Below are 15,383 nucleotides of genomic sequence, written 5' to 3'. Positions count from 1 at the left end.
CACAACTGAAAAGGCAGTCTGTCAATAGAAGAGTAGAATCCCATCTGTAAATGTGCACATAAATTTTCCCAAATACACAGACACTGCATGAAGCAATATGGGGCTGGGAGATTTAGGAAGGGTCATAGAGATGAAAGGCAAGGAGATAGCATTTATTTGGTGCATACTGGGCACCAAGCACTCAGTACATGTGTGTTTAACAAGTTATAAAATCTTCTATAAGAACCCTATTACATATGTACTAATCATCCCTTTTTGCAGGGAAAGAAATTGAGACTCAGATAATTTAAACCATTTATCCAAGACCATGTGCCTATTGGAACTAGTATTAAAACACAGATAGCTCTAATTTCAGAGTCCATGATCCTTCCCTGTCACTCTTCTGCCTTCCAGTTTCAAGCTGTATGCCCTGACCTCATGTGCAGTAGGAGCTTACAGATCACAATCAGTGGATTCTTAGAATTCACTGTGGTGTCACAGTTGAATCTACAGGTTTATCTCTACTTGGTCTCAACCAGATATCTTCCACCTACATATGCTTGACTCAGTGTGCTGGGCTTCGTGTGTAAGATTTCTTCTGGAAAAAATACTTCATTGCTTTAAGAAGTTTGAAAGCCATCCTCACAATCCACATGAGGTCGTGTTTGTCCAAGTTTAATCCCATTTTGTCCAAGTTTAATCCATTGCATCTAGGACTTTGAAAAGAAACAGATTATGACTTTCATTTAAAAATAAATAAATAAATACATAAATACATAAATAAAAGCTTAGTTTGGCCAAGTGTGGTGGCTCACACCTGTAATTCCAGCACTTTGGGAGGCCGAGGCGGGTGTATCACGAGGTCAGGAGATCAAGACCATCCTGGCTAACACGGTGAAACCTCGTCTCTACTAAAAATACAAAAAAAACAAAAACAAAAACAAAAGCTGGGCGTGGTGGTGGGCACCCGTAGTCTCAGCTACTCAGGAGGCTGAGGCAGGAGAATGGCATGAACTCGGGAGACAAAGCTTGCTGTGAGTCGAGATCACGCCACTGCACTCCAGCCTGGGCGACAGAGCGAGACTCTATCTCAAAACAAAACAAAACAAAACAAAACAAAACAAAACAAAACAAAACAGCTTAGTTTTTTAAAACTGAAGTGTAAATAAAGAAGATTGTCTACAGTATATGCATCAGAAAACCCCTCCTGAAACAGGGAAATCAACTTATATACAATCAGAGTGGTAAGGAGAGCAAGGAGATAATCATTACATGACAATTACCAAATAACAACTTTTAAACTATAGGTACAATTCCTTTATGAAGTAAGTGTGCAAAATTACAATGGCTCTAGCTTCAAAACACTCTAAGAGTATCTAAGAATAACTACTTTCTAATTTTGAAAGGCATGCATATCCCCAAATTTAGCATCGGCAAGCAAGCAAACAAGGTCTGGGTTTCTGCAAGCCACATGGTACAAACATGGTTTGGACCCGACCCACTTTCGTGGTTCTGATTTTCCCTGTGGGTAGCTGTTTTCATTGCAAAATTGCGTTGCTGATTGGGCTTGGGTCACCTTAGGCATTGGACTGAGAAGCCAGGGGACGCTGTTGCAAAGCCTGTTGTTTATGACAGGGGTTAACACTGAAGCACCACAGAACGGTATTCAGTATGGTGGAAGCAGTCTCAGGCCTCAGGCCAGAAGGGTGGAAAGCAGCTAACCTGGGGAGGTTTCGTGGTATTGATTACGGAGTAACAGGAGAGGAGGAACTAAAGGCGGAATATGCATGTTAAAGTCCTGACCACCTAACCTCTCAGATCCTCCATATGAAGTGGCATTCATAAATTAAGTTTATAATGAGGTTAATCATCAAAATGTTGTGTTTAAAAAATAGGCTGGGTGTGGTGGCTCATGCCTGTAATCCCAGCACTTTGGGAGGCTGAGGCGGGCGGATTAGCTGAGGTCAGGAGTTTGAGACCAGCCTGGCCAACATGGTGAAATCGCATCTCTACTAAAAACACAAAAATTAGCCAGGCGTGGTAGTGGGTGCCTGTAATCCTAGCTACTCTGGAGGCTGAGGCAGGAGAACTGCTTGAGCCTGGGAGGTGGAGGTTGCAGTGAGATGAGATCATGCCACTGTACTGCAGCCTGGCTGACAGCAAGACTGTCTCAAATAAAAATAACAATAAATGACATAATGCATGCTCTTGTTTCTTTCCTCCTACTATATTCTTCACACTGTACTTTTTGTTCAATGTCTCTGTGTCCCACTGGACTGTAGTTCCTCGGGTCGAGTATGATGTTGTTCTTGCAGGCTGCTCTGTATCTAATCATCAGCCCAATGCCTTGTACAGAGATGTACCTAGACACACTTCTGCTGAATGAATGAATGAATGAATGAGTTTAACAGTATTTTGTTAAGTATAAAGAATTGTTACTTGAGCTTTTGCCATTTCTTGACTGCTAACTGGTTAATTTCTTATCCAGAGAAAACCCTCCTACTCGAAAGTTGTTTACAGGGAATGACGCCCTTGAGTCACATCACAGTGATAAAATATGTACTCGGCAATCCCTCCTCACCCCCAAACTGGCCTCTTGCAATCTCCACCGCATGATAATCTTGTGACGTCTAGGAAACAGCCCATTCTGTAGAGAATAAAAAGCTCTGTCCATCTCTCATTGTTCCTCCTTATAACCTTCCTCTCCTGCCCCGGCTTCTCACCCCCATCCTTTTCTATTTTCTGCTCCCTGATCCATCTTGTCCCCAGGCCACTACTTGAAGTATGAGCAGTCTCCCTGCCTTAGGTGATTTATGGGTCCAGGGACACCAAGGTCAGAGCACAGATTGTTTTGCAAGCGTCCCTGAAGCCCCTGTACGGTGCTGGGGAGTCAAGCCCAAAGAGACAGTTCACAGGAAATGGGACTGAATTTGCAACAAGCGGCACAAAGTGGCACCGGATATCACCAGACAACCAAAACACTCATTGTTTCCTCCCCACCCTGTGACCCAGGCCTGGATTTATAAAGAGACAGCAGCTGCAGTCCTGGAAACCCCAGGTGAACACTCAACAGAGGGCACTGTTAGAAGGAAGCCAGGTGCTAGGCTTTGAGTGAGGGATGTTGACTGAGATTTCTGGGGTTCCATTTTTGTCTAGAATTATGTTTGCCTAAGCAATGTACAGGCGATAACAAGATTCTTGTGGAATTTGAGCATGGGAATGGTCCAATTGTGAGTCATTTCCTCAGTTACTTAGTCAGCAACCTGGTACTTACTGAAGGTCTTCTACGTGCTGGGCACCAAGCTAGGGGTGGAGACAGACAAGGGAAGATGCTGAGCACATAAGTCTTCAGGCCAAAGTGAGCTTGTGTTCTAGTTCTCATTCTGCTTCTTACTCTCTGAGCAACCTCAAGCAGCTGTATGACCTCATGGAGACAAATTGTAAATATTAAACTGAGATAATATATATCAACACCTAGGGGCTCAATGGGATAATTTATGTACGTATTGAAGTTCCTGATTTCAAGAGCTTGGTTATAGTTCTCTGCTCTTAACACTACTGCATAAGAGAATGATCTGGAGAACTTTTAAAGAATGCCAATGCCTAGGTCCCACCTCCAAAGATCCTAGGAACATTGCTCCATTTTAGAAGCTTCCCACATCACTTAATGTGCAGCCAGGATTGAGGACAACTGTGTGATAAGACAAAATTAACACGTGGCATAATTAGAGAAAAGTTGATCACAACATGTCTGCATTCCCTTTCAAATAACATTAGTCCTCATGGCAACATTCTCATCCAAATTATCCAGATGAGCTTTGCAAATTTCCTACAAACTCATTGAATATCCAACAATTGCATTAGAGGCTTCTTCTAAAATCCATATTTACCTCTTTTACAAAATTTCCTTTATCTTTAGTAAAACTTTGGCCTCTTTCTCTTGCCTCCCCCCTCCTCTGTGGACTGTAAAAATGTGAAAATGTTATCTTCAGAAGCACATTCGAATACTTTCTCTATAAGTTCACTTCCCATGAAAGTTAAAACAAAGACAGCAAAGAGGAGAAATAGAGAATACTAAGTACCTTTTACAATCCCCTCTCTCCACTCTCCCTCTCTCCAGCTCCCCAAACTCCAGCTCATCTGATTTCTATTATGCCCACATAAATGTCTCCTAAGCCTTGGGCATCTGGGGACATTGCCAACTCCACAGCTACTTCATGGTTTCACTTCCCCCTTGTTCCTGTAACTCTGGCCCAAAGCACCAACTAAGCTCTGACCTTGACTACTGAAGACAGCGTGACCATCAAACACTTACATGAGTGTTTCATTTCAATAATACTTTTAAGCCACTGTCTTCCTCCAGCAACATTACACCTGCCAACCCAGGAAATCAAATCCCTTAAGAAAGATCAGTAAACGAATCTTCCTGGAAACCTGCATTGGAGGTGAGACAATTAAATGTAAAGATGTAAGTAATTATCCAGGGCCATTGCAAGGAGAATCAGGTGCTCCTTCTCCCACTATGCAACACAAGGCCTAGTTCTCTAGTTACAGAGCACAATGTTGCTGTAATAGCCTAATTGATTTATAATGTTTTTCTCTGTATTGTAGCATGTGTGCAATTAGTTACTGAAAAGGAAACACAGCTCAGCTCAGCCGCTGCATCTGCTGCTAGTCAGGGACATACAATTTCATGCCCTATTTTCCAGATGGCTTGATTAACATTCAGAGGAACCTACTGGCTCGGTCGGAACTGCAAAAGCAGCAAGGGAAGCTCAGGTATAATTGAACCTGGGAGAACCACCCCAGGTGGAAAGAAAGCAAAATCTCCAAATGCAAGCCAAACATGCAATACTGTGAGAAGGAGTAAAAGATGGGGAGTGGCTCTTTTTCCTCCTTTTATTCATATATCAGTTCATTTATATAACAAATATTCATTGAGCATTTAGTAAGTACCAGTTTTCTGTTAATTTCACAGTGGTAAGCCAACAAATATGTTCCATGCTTTTATGGAGTACACAGTAAGTGGGGGAGGCACATATTAAATAGAGAGCTACACATATAAAAATATGAGTGTGGGGCTGAGCACAGTGGCTCATGCCTGTAATCCCAGCACCGTAGGAGGCCGAAGCTGATGGATCACTTGAGGTCAGGAGTTCAAGACCAGCCTTGCCAACATGGTAAAACCCCAACTCTACTAAAAATACAAAAAGTAGCCAGGAGTGGTGGTGCATATCTGTAATCCCAGCTGCTCGAGAGGCTGAGGCAGAAGAATCACTTGAACCCAGAAGGAAGAGATTGCAGTGAGCTGAGATCATGCTACTGCACTCTAGCCTGGCCAGCAGAGGCAGACTGTCTCAAAAAAAAAAATAAAAACTATATAGATAGATAGGTAGATAGATTCATATGTATATATTCATATATATATTCATATATGGATTCATATATATTCATATATGGATTCATATATATTCATATATATAGATTCATATATATTCATATATATAGATTCATATATATATATATGAATCTAGGAGTGGTATCTGTTAAGAGAAAAGTATAGTACAGGCAGAGAAGTACTGTCAGAGAAGGTTTCCCTGAGGAAGAACTGTTAAAATATGAGACCTGAAGAAGGGGTAGAGATGGTCTCCAGAGAGGAGGAGAGGCATTTCAGACAGAGTCCATAGCAGATTAAAGAAAGGATCTTGGTGAACGTCAGTAATTTCAGAAAGGCCAGTGTGTCTACAGCCTGACGAGAGGGAGGAGGTGGTATAGGGTGATTCTGGAAATGTCAATTAAGTGCTGGGTAAATGGAGGCTTTGGGATTTCTATTAAGAGTGTTATATCTTTAAGTATGCAAGGAAGCCACTAAATTAGGCATTTTAAGTAGAAGAGAAAACATGATTTAAATCTTTAAACATTTGTTTTAATTGCTCCTTGGAAAACAGGGACAAGATGGGAGTTTCATGAGTGGAAGCAAAGATAGCCATTGGAAGCCAGGTGAGTACTGGCTATGGCTTGGGTTTGGATGATGCTGGTAGAAGCAAAATGAAATTGATGGTTTCGAGAGCTATCTAGGAAGCAAAATCAGTAGGATGTGGTAGTAGATTGAAAGTGAAGAGGGAGGCGAAAATGGTAAGAAGAATAACCTGTTTTCTTTCTTGAGCAACAGAGTCTGTGAACACATGGATCCTTCTCAGAGAGATGGAATTTAAAACAAGAGGGTGGAGTCAATTGTTTTGAGAGAAAGCACAGAGTAAGAGGAAAAGGGGACTCAAAACTGAGGCTTGAGGAATTCCAACTAAAGAGGTCAAATTGGTGGAGGACCTGGTAGGAAAAAGAACTATATCTGGGGAAAAGAAAATAAACCAGCAGAATGGAAAGAGCCCTATCAAATGCAATGCAGTTGTCAGGTACCATGAGAATTGAAAGATGTCTGTTGGGTTCAGGAGCGTGGAGGTCCTCATGACTACTAGAGAGGAGCAGTTTGGCTGGCTGCATGGCATGTTTTGAAGTTCCAAACTCATTATCAGACTGACCCCTGAGAAGAGATGTGCAAAGCACCAGTGTGCTGAAGAGGTTTTTCTCTGTTAGTGCTGAAGGATATAATTGGATGGTTGAATAAGTGGATGAATGGAGACGATGCCTGCATCTGCAAACATGTTTCTTATTTCTTAATTGTGGCCATTTCTTTCTGGGAGAGGAAGGCATGGGGAAATGGTGAAAAGGGAGCAACTGTTACACGTACCCACTAAAACAATTGACTCCACCCTCTTGTTTTAAATTCCATCTCTCTGAGAAGGATTCATGTGTTCACATACTCTGTTGCTCAAGAAAGAAAACAGGTCATTCTTTTTACCATTTTCCTCTCCCTCTTCACTTTCAATCTACTATCAAATCCTACTGACTTTTACCTCCTAGATATCTTTCTAAATCATCAATTTAGATTCCTAAATTAATCAATTCCTAAATCCTCTGGCTGGCCAGATTATAACATGGTAAGAATGAAGGAACTAAACAGATCTGGAGTTGTGGATGGTGAGTCGTGGCCATTTCTTTATGGGAGAGGAAGGCATACAGAAATGGTGAAAAGGGAGCAATTTTTACACATATATACTAATTAAGACGACAACATCAACTAGGGAACCCATATTTATCCTCCATCTAGATCAGTCATTCCCAAGCCTGGCTGATCATCAGAAAGACCTATGGAACTTTTACAAAGGACCCACTTCCAAGTTATACCCTAAAACATCCTAATTCAGCAAGTGTGTGCTGGATCTGGGTGTTCGAGTTCTACCTGGTCCGCAGTTGAGTCTGACGATCATTCAGTCAGTGAACTGCTGCTTTAATTACTCTTGGTTTTAATTTCTACCCTAAAACTCCCTGAGAATTCCAACAAAGAGCTCAGTAACCCTGTTCTTCCTTTCCCTCATTATTTTGTAAAATATAGAACACAAGCAGAACTTACTTTTGATTTATTAATGATGCCAAGAAGTATCAAACAGTTTATTGTTTCTATTATTAGAGGTTAGAGGAAACCAGACCTGAAACATAAGTGTAGCATAGTCATTTACATACGCAAGATCCTTGTACAGCTCCTCATGAACATCCTGGGATGAATGCTGGGAGGCTTTACCGACTTCATCAATTCCATTTTTCAGATGAAGAAGCTGAGTAGGAGACATTGACCTAATTACCTCTTAAAGGCCCCACCTCTTGAAACCATCACATAGGCAACACCTGAGTTTTGGAGGGGACACACTGAAGCCATAGCAGGGGGCAATACAAAGGAAGAGCTCAGCTTGAGAGGAGCACTTGGAAACCGTTTCTTGGGCCTTAAAGGAAATTCATCCAGGCTGGTGTTTGTTGAGTGCTGCTGCTGCTGTTGTCACTGTTTATTTGTCGCTATTATTTTTTCCTGTTTTGTGCCAGGCATCCTACATATTTTACATCTCAGTGCTGAGGACAGCAAGCATCTCCCCATGTTACCAGGTAGGCTTTCCAGATAAAACACAAGGTGCCAGTTAAATTTGAACTTCAGATAAACCGTGAGTAATGTTTCAATATAAGGGTATCTCATGCAATACATGGGATATTTATATTAAAAACATTACTTCTTGTTTATCTGAAATTCAAATTTCACTGGGTGCTTTGTATTTTTATTTGCTAAATCCAGCAACTTTGTCCCTAAGACAAAGTTAGGAATTCTTAAAGAAATAACATTTTATGTTTGGAAGCCTCTGATTCCAGCCTTTTGTCTTCCTCTGTACACTTTTCCCTGTGCTTGCCACTAAGCTATGTCCAAAGTACAGCTTTAGGATCTCTGGAGCCTCTTTGTCCACATAGAGCAGGACAAGTCAATAAACAGGCAGCATTGGGGCAGCATGAACTTGAGCCATTCACAGTTAATGGTAATGCCTTGGTGAGGGAAACAAATATTAGGGAATGAAACAAAGGTGCTTCCTGTAAGGACCACCATTATCACTAACTGAGGGAATTTGAGAGTGCTTCACTTCGAACAGATCTGAGGTATGGAAACTTGAGTTCATACACATCCAGGGGTGCTTTCGTTTTTACTAATTACAAAGGGATTCCTTGCCTTATACAAAGCTTTCAAAAGATGCTTGGAACATAGTTTGACTTTTTCTATTCAAAAATAGCTGAATACCGCTGTGATATACAATAATGTACTCATTTATACTTTAATAAAATACAGATTTGCTGTTGTATGGGTTAGGGCCACCAGATTTAGCAAATAAAAACATAGAATGCCCAGTTACATTTGAATTGCATGTAAACAACAAGTATTTTTCAGTATGAGCATGTCCGGTGCTTGTACTAAAAAATGAGTTGTTGATCTGCAGTTCAAATGTGTCTGTGCATCCAGTAGTTTACATGGCAATGCTGTATGGGATACAGTCTCATATTCCTGATTTTGAAGGCACAGGAAGATGGAAAAAGGGGCGGGGAAAGGAAGATATAAGAATTAGGTCAGTATGTAATGCACTGAATTTTATCATAGGACCTGCTGGGCTCAGTAGATGTACCAATTAGGTACTTTTGGCAATGAGACTTGAAGTCTCTCTTGGAGGTTGGTAGACTTATATTATGAAGCCATGAGCCACTCTAGGTTTTGTGACCGAGCCACCACTGTGACAAATCAGGTATTTGCAAAAACGGCTGGGGGACACCTTCTGCACAAGGTAGGACGCACACTCCTCTGCCTGCTGAGCCTGGTCACCAGAGATCGCCCTCACAAGATTTCCATAAGAGGGTCAGGCAGTTCAGAAAGGAATCTCTTCCAAAGCGCCATCTGTTGCAATGTCAGCAGCTTCACGGATCGTTCACAGGAGCTAACACATTCAAATTAAAGTGGGCAAAAGAATTTGTGAGCTGCGGCTTCTGAATTTCCCGAATTTTTTCAATGATCTCTTTCATTTCTACACCCAGGTTTTGCCATTCTTTGAAACTGTGATCACCAGAGTTTTAAAATAACTAAAATTGCTCAAAAATGCAACGACCTGCCTCAGAAAGGAGTTTGTTTCTTGTGTTTGGGAGACTGAGTGAATATTTAGTGGGCACGTTAGGGAGTTGATGCAATCTCTTTTGGTGTTTAGACTCGACGACATGATTTTTCAGGTCTTGAAAACTGTTTAGCACAACACAGACTCTAGGATCATATATAACTGAATTAAAATCCATGGCTTTGCCTTTTATTAATTTTGAACAAATCACTAAATTTTTCTAACCTGCTTTTTTTTTTTTTTAAACAGAGTCTTGCTCTGTCACCTAGGCTAAAGTGCAGTGGCAGTGGTGCGATCTCAGCTCACTGCTACCTCTGCCTCCCGGGTTCAAATGATTCTCCTGCCTCAGCCTCCTAAGTAGCTGGGACTACAGGTGACTGCCACAACACCTGGCTAATTTTTTGTATTTTTAGTAGAGACAGGGTTTCACCATGTTATCCAAGATGGTCTCCATCTCCTGACCTCATGATCCACCCACCTCAGCCTCCCAAAGTGCTGGGATTAGAGGTGTGAGCCACCGTACCCAGCCTATTTCTTTATTTGTAAATTAGGGACAAACCCAATGGGTTGTTATAAAGATGTGCAAAGATAATACATGTTTTAAAGATTTGAAAAGATTTGTAAAGTACATGGCATCATTACAGACACAAAACCCAGAGTGAACTAAATGTAAGCAATCATTTGAGGTTATATATTTTAATGAACTTTGACCAGAAAAACCCTAAAATGGTGATTTGAAGAGACCAGAAATTTGGGCTTATAGAACTTGTCTTAGCATAATAGCATGAGATTCTACCATGTCGATGATCAGGAAGGTATCACAGGGGCTCTTATTCGGTGTATTTCTTGAGGGGTGGCTCAAGGAGAAGGAACTTGGGATGTACTTGTCTCACTTCGGTCCCTGACGCACTATGATGTACACATTCGGTGCTCAGGAAATAATGTTTGCTGGAGAATGTGATCTCCTTTGCCATAAATACAAGCAGGAGCTTTGATGTTTATTCCATGAAACTCCTGGGTAGAAATAAACAGAGAAAGAAACTCAGTCCCATAGACACAATGGGGCTTTTCTGCTTTTCAGTTTCTCTGCAGACCTTTTAAAATGTTGGGAGCTTAGCTGTGGTCAAAGAATGCCCACTTACATTTCAAACAGTGCTGAGCAATGAGATCTCTCTTTGTAAAAGGTGCAGTCTCCAACACCCTATGCGAAAGCTGCAGGACTATTTGTTTTATGTTCTTATCAGCACAGATCAATATTCCTAACTGCCTGCCAAGTCATTTTCCCAATAGTTTGCAGAAACCTTATCTTTTTTAGAAGCCCATGTTGATTTTCTCCATTTTTATAAAATAATACTGCCATTCAGGTCAAAAGATCCAAATAATGAACACATTTGACGCAGGGACTTTATAACAATTATTTTGTTTCCTGCCCACACTGGGAATCTGTTGTCTATGCATAATCAACCAGGAAAATTAGTTTATGGGAATCTTAAGTCCATCCTGAGTGCACAGAGATAAATTATAAAAATAAAGCTAACGTCTATTTTTTTTTCCCCCTGGGGTAAGTGCTGAGCATAATATTTTCAGACTTGAGACTGAAGTGCAGCATCGGGCATTATTCTCAGTCTCACAGCGCCACCGTTTGGCCCATGTTCTCCCTTGTTTTCTGAAGGTGAAATCCAGGCAGCTGTTTCCTAGGGTGATTTTTACAATCCTACTTTCTTGGCTATGGCTTGACATAATTTCCCCAGAGAGTTCAGTCTTAGGGTATGATAATATACCTTGGATCTGCAAAGCATTAAAAGGGAGGATATTGTCAGATATATGATCTAGCCATGGACACAGGCCAGATGCATTCGTAACTGAAAGAGAAGGCCCTCTTGTCTGGTCCACTCCTAACTGGTTTGATTTTGCTGTTATCCATCAGCACCTTCCTTACTAATGCAGGATGGCTCAGTTAATTTCTTTCTTTGGCCTTTCAGTTATGCTGTTGAGAGCTTGCTTATAGCCATATATAACAGGTGACAACAATGGCTTTTCAGAAACAATACCAAGAGAGCAATAGAAACACTTTATTTACCCACAGTGTAAAATGGGCTGCAATTAATTATTTAGAGATGGGACAAGCTCTGATAATAGATTGATTAACGATTTGGGCTGTATTTTTGGCATTAACTCAAACTGGACTTGGGCTTAGTTTCAAAATAAAATAAACCCATCTAGACCAACCTTTAAAATGGTTAGAGACAATCAGATAGTGCTTTATGCCTAGGGGTTTATGGTTGGAAACCTTGAAGGAAAAATTAACTGAATTATCTACAGTCAGGTTCAGTGCATGCCAAAGCCTTAGAATTCTAACTCAATTCTTTTGGCTGAGTTTCTACCTGCCCCTGCAGCTAGTCAATTCCATGGAAACATGACTCATATTGTTTGCTGTCATGTAATAAAAAGAAACGGTGGTAGTTCTCCTCTTTAGGTTTCCAAGCACAAATTTTGCCTTGATTGAGGCTTAATCGAGGTTGACAACATTGTTAGAGCACTTCTTTCATTCTGACTTCTAAGAAGGAAATAGTGAAGAGAAGTTAGAAATAGACATGCTAATCTCAATTTAAAAAAAAAAATTTTTTTTTTTTTTGCGACGGAGTCTCCCTTGGGTGCCAGGCTGGAGTGCAGTGGCGCGATCTCGGCTCACTGCAACCTCCGCCTCCTGGATTCAAGTGATTCTCCTGCCTCAGACTCCTGAGTAGCTGGGATTACAGGCGCCTGCCACCATGCCCGGCTAATTTTTTCTATTTTTAGTAGAGATGGGGTTTCACTGTGTTAGCAAGGATCATCTTGATCTCCTGACTTTGTGATCCACCAGCCTCAGCCTCCCAAAGTGCTGGGATTACAGGCACGAGCCACTGCACCCAACCCTAATCTCAATTTTTAGTTTGTGTTTTAGTGGACACGTTAGGGGGGACATTTTGGTCAGAGCATTCAATCTCCTCTACTTACAAAAGTCCTATATATCCATTACCCTTGCATGCCAAATTTTATTTACTCCAAAAAGCCATTCTGATTTCTTTAACAGTGGCTTCTCCTCACTTTGAATCTCTTTAGTTCTTTTTCTTATAAACATTTTCCTGGGCAAGAAGATGGAAATCTCTACACCATGCCTGACTCTCTTGGTGTTTTGCTCCTAGTAATCTCTCAATAAGAGATTTTTAATAAAACTGTGTGAGTACACGACAGAAGCATAAGCACTCTTCCAAAACTGCAACAGCATAGCAATATGATGCACGTGTCTGTGAACATACAGCTACTGCCCCATCGGCAGCTTCTCTTTCTTTTGCTCAGTTTCTATGCTGTAGCCAAAGCAGCTTTAAAACAAATTTGAACATATCACTTTCCTGCTTTCAAAGCTTCATGACTCTTTCTGGCCTCTTGGATAGACTCCAAATTCCTTAGATGGGTCTACCATGTTTGTACTGTCTATCCCCAACCCCCCTCTGTAATCTCACTTTTCTGCATTCCCCCATGATTCACACTTCAGTCTACTTTGAATTTCTCTGTTGTTATCCCTTTCTGAATTCTCTCTCCCTCCATTTTATGCCTAGAAGATGTTTCTTCATTATTTAAGATTCCCTATAAAAGTTCACAAATTTCTTTAGGATTTTCCACAGATCCAAGACAGAATAAGTTTCAACTTTCTCTGGGATTTTATATAGTTTTGCTCACTATTTTACTATAGCATCTACTGAATCTTATATGAAAATGCTTCCACTTATACTAAGTCATGTACTAGACCTAAGAGTCTTTAAGATAGGGATCTTACTGATTTGTTTTGGTCTTCAAGCTTAGTATATAATACATAATGGGGCCTTCACACGTGTGTGATGAATGAATAAATGAGCAATTCTAAAGGATAATGACAATAACACTGGACTGTCATTGGGAGACTTGAGTTCTAGACCCACCTATTGTTTCCACCTTGAGGTCTCAGACAATTTAACCTTATTAGTCCCAGATTTCTAGCACGCACATGAGTGCTTCAGATTTGGTAACTGCCAAAGTCTTTTCTGTGGTCTGACCTGTGAAGTTGTGATTCTTGAGTAAAGTTCATCAACACAGCCTTTCTGAGAACTTCCCAATTCAACAGGTTTCAATTAATTAACCAGGCAAGACTCTTCCACATGTGATAGCTCAGCACGTACCGAGAGTAAATACCATGTTAGTGATGAAGAGATTGGAATTTCTGCAAAGAAATTGATTCTGATCTTGAGCCTCTTACTAGTTTGGAGAGACAAAAATATTGGACACACTGCCTATTGTTATTTACTTGAGATTAGTTAATGGAAATCGGAGAATTTAGGGGCACATAGTGCTGCCACATGAATAACTGACTTGATTCTTTTATAAACCATTCACAGACTGAATTCCATGAAAAGTAAATTCCTACCTACTTTTCCAAGGATTGAATCCAGAGCGTTTTCTTAGACGTTGTAACCAGGGTGCACAGGGCAGTGAGCTAAGGTGTAATCTTCCATCTGTGTAGTGCTTTACGCTTGTTCTCACTGTGCTTCAGTTTAAAAGGGACCTGAGATCCAGAAAACAGAAGACTGTGGTCCCCTGAGTATCCAGCTTTCCACTCAGTATCTCTTCATGTCTAATTGGCATGCCAAACTTTACATGGCATAAACGAAACCCTTGTTTGCCCCACATATCCAGAATTTACCTCCACAGGTATTTGCTATTTAAGTAAATGCCATCATTATCAACTCAATTTCTTAGGACAAAAATTTACAAGTCATTCTGGATTCCTCGATTTCCCTCAATTCCCATTATCCAATCATCAGTCTGCTATCCCATTTCCGTCAAAATGTATTCTGAAACCAATTACTTTTTACTCCCTCTACTGCAACCACCCTTTCCCCAGATGCTGTGATCTTTTACCTAATGTTATCACCTCTGCAGTAGCTTTTCTGCCTCCACATTTGCTCCCTCACATAGGATCTGTTCTACACGCAGGCAGCAGCCAGAGAAATCATTCTAAACTACGAATCAGATCCTCCTATACTCATTTAAAAGCCTCCAGTGGCTTCTAAGTATATTTTGAACCTGACTCTTCCCATGGCCTGGTCATTCTAACATTATCTGGCTTTGCCAATGCATCCAACTAATCTCTCTCTCTTCCTTCTTCCTTCTCTGGTTTACTTAGTTTTATCCATGGTCTTTTGTGATGTCCCCCCGCCCTTTTTTTTTTTCAGAAATGTCATCTTGCTCTGTCACCCAGAACACAGTGAGATTTCTAAAAAAAAAAAAAAAAAAAAAAAAACCACACACACACACAAAAGGATGGAGTGCAGTGCTATGATCATAATTCACTTGTATCCCCAAGCTCCTGGGCTCACACAATCCTCCTGCCTCAGCCTCTGGTGTAGCTGGGACACAGGTGCATGCTACTCACCTGTGAAATTCTCATCTCATAACATTTGTGCTTATGGTCCCTTCTGTATTGAATGCTCCTCTTACATGGCTGGCTTCTCATCATTTAGGTCTTACCCTCATGAGGCTCCTCCTTATGGAGAGCTTATCTGATGCTCTCTAAAACAAGGGGTCCTGTTATAGTCAATGTCTGTCAAAACCACCCTGTTTCATCTTCTTCATAAACTTATCAGCACTTCAATGATCTTATTTCTTGGTTTATATATTTATATATTGTCTGGCCCTTCCCACTATAATTCAATCTCTTTGCAGATGGATATTCTGCCTGTCTTATTAAGTGTTGTGTTCCACACTTTTAGAACATGTTTATCATGTCTTATGTCATATAATAATATACATTAATAAATATTTGTTAATTAACTGACTAACCAAGTTTTCCTATTGTTGTAT

General features: G+C 40.7%; 1 long non-coding RNA gene across 1 annotated transcript in view; it reads right to left on the bottom strand.

Moving 5' to 3' along the window:
• Nucleotides 1-10,209: 10,209 nt before the first annotated feature.
• Nucleotides 10,210-15,383, bottom strand: part of LOC102127669 (uncharacterized) — a 198,832-nt gene continuing 193,658 nt past the window's right edge. Inside the window, exon 7 of the long non-coding RNA XR_006692093.3 lies at nt 10,210-10,520. This is a non-coding gene — a long non-coding RNA (uncharacterized lncRNA). The remainder of the gene's footprint in view (nt 10,521-15,383) is intronic.

The sequence above is a fragment of the Macaca fascicularis genome, chromosome 14 (assembly GCF_037993035.2).
Source record: "Macaca fascicularis isolate 582-1 chromosome 14, T2T-MFA8v1.1".
NCBI classification, from domain to species: Eukaryota; Metazoa; Chordata; class Mammalia; order Primates; family Cercopithecidae; genus Macaca; species Macaca fascicularis.
Note: the sequence above shows the minus strand (reverse complement) of the source record. Positions and strands in the feature narration are given on the sequence as shown.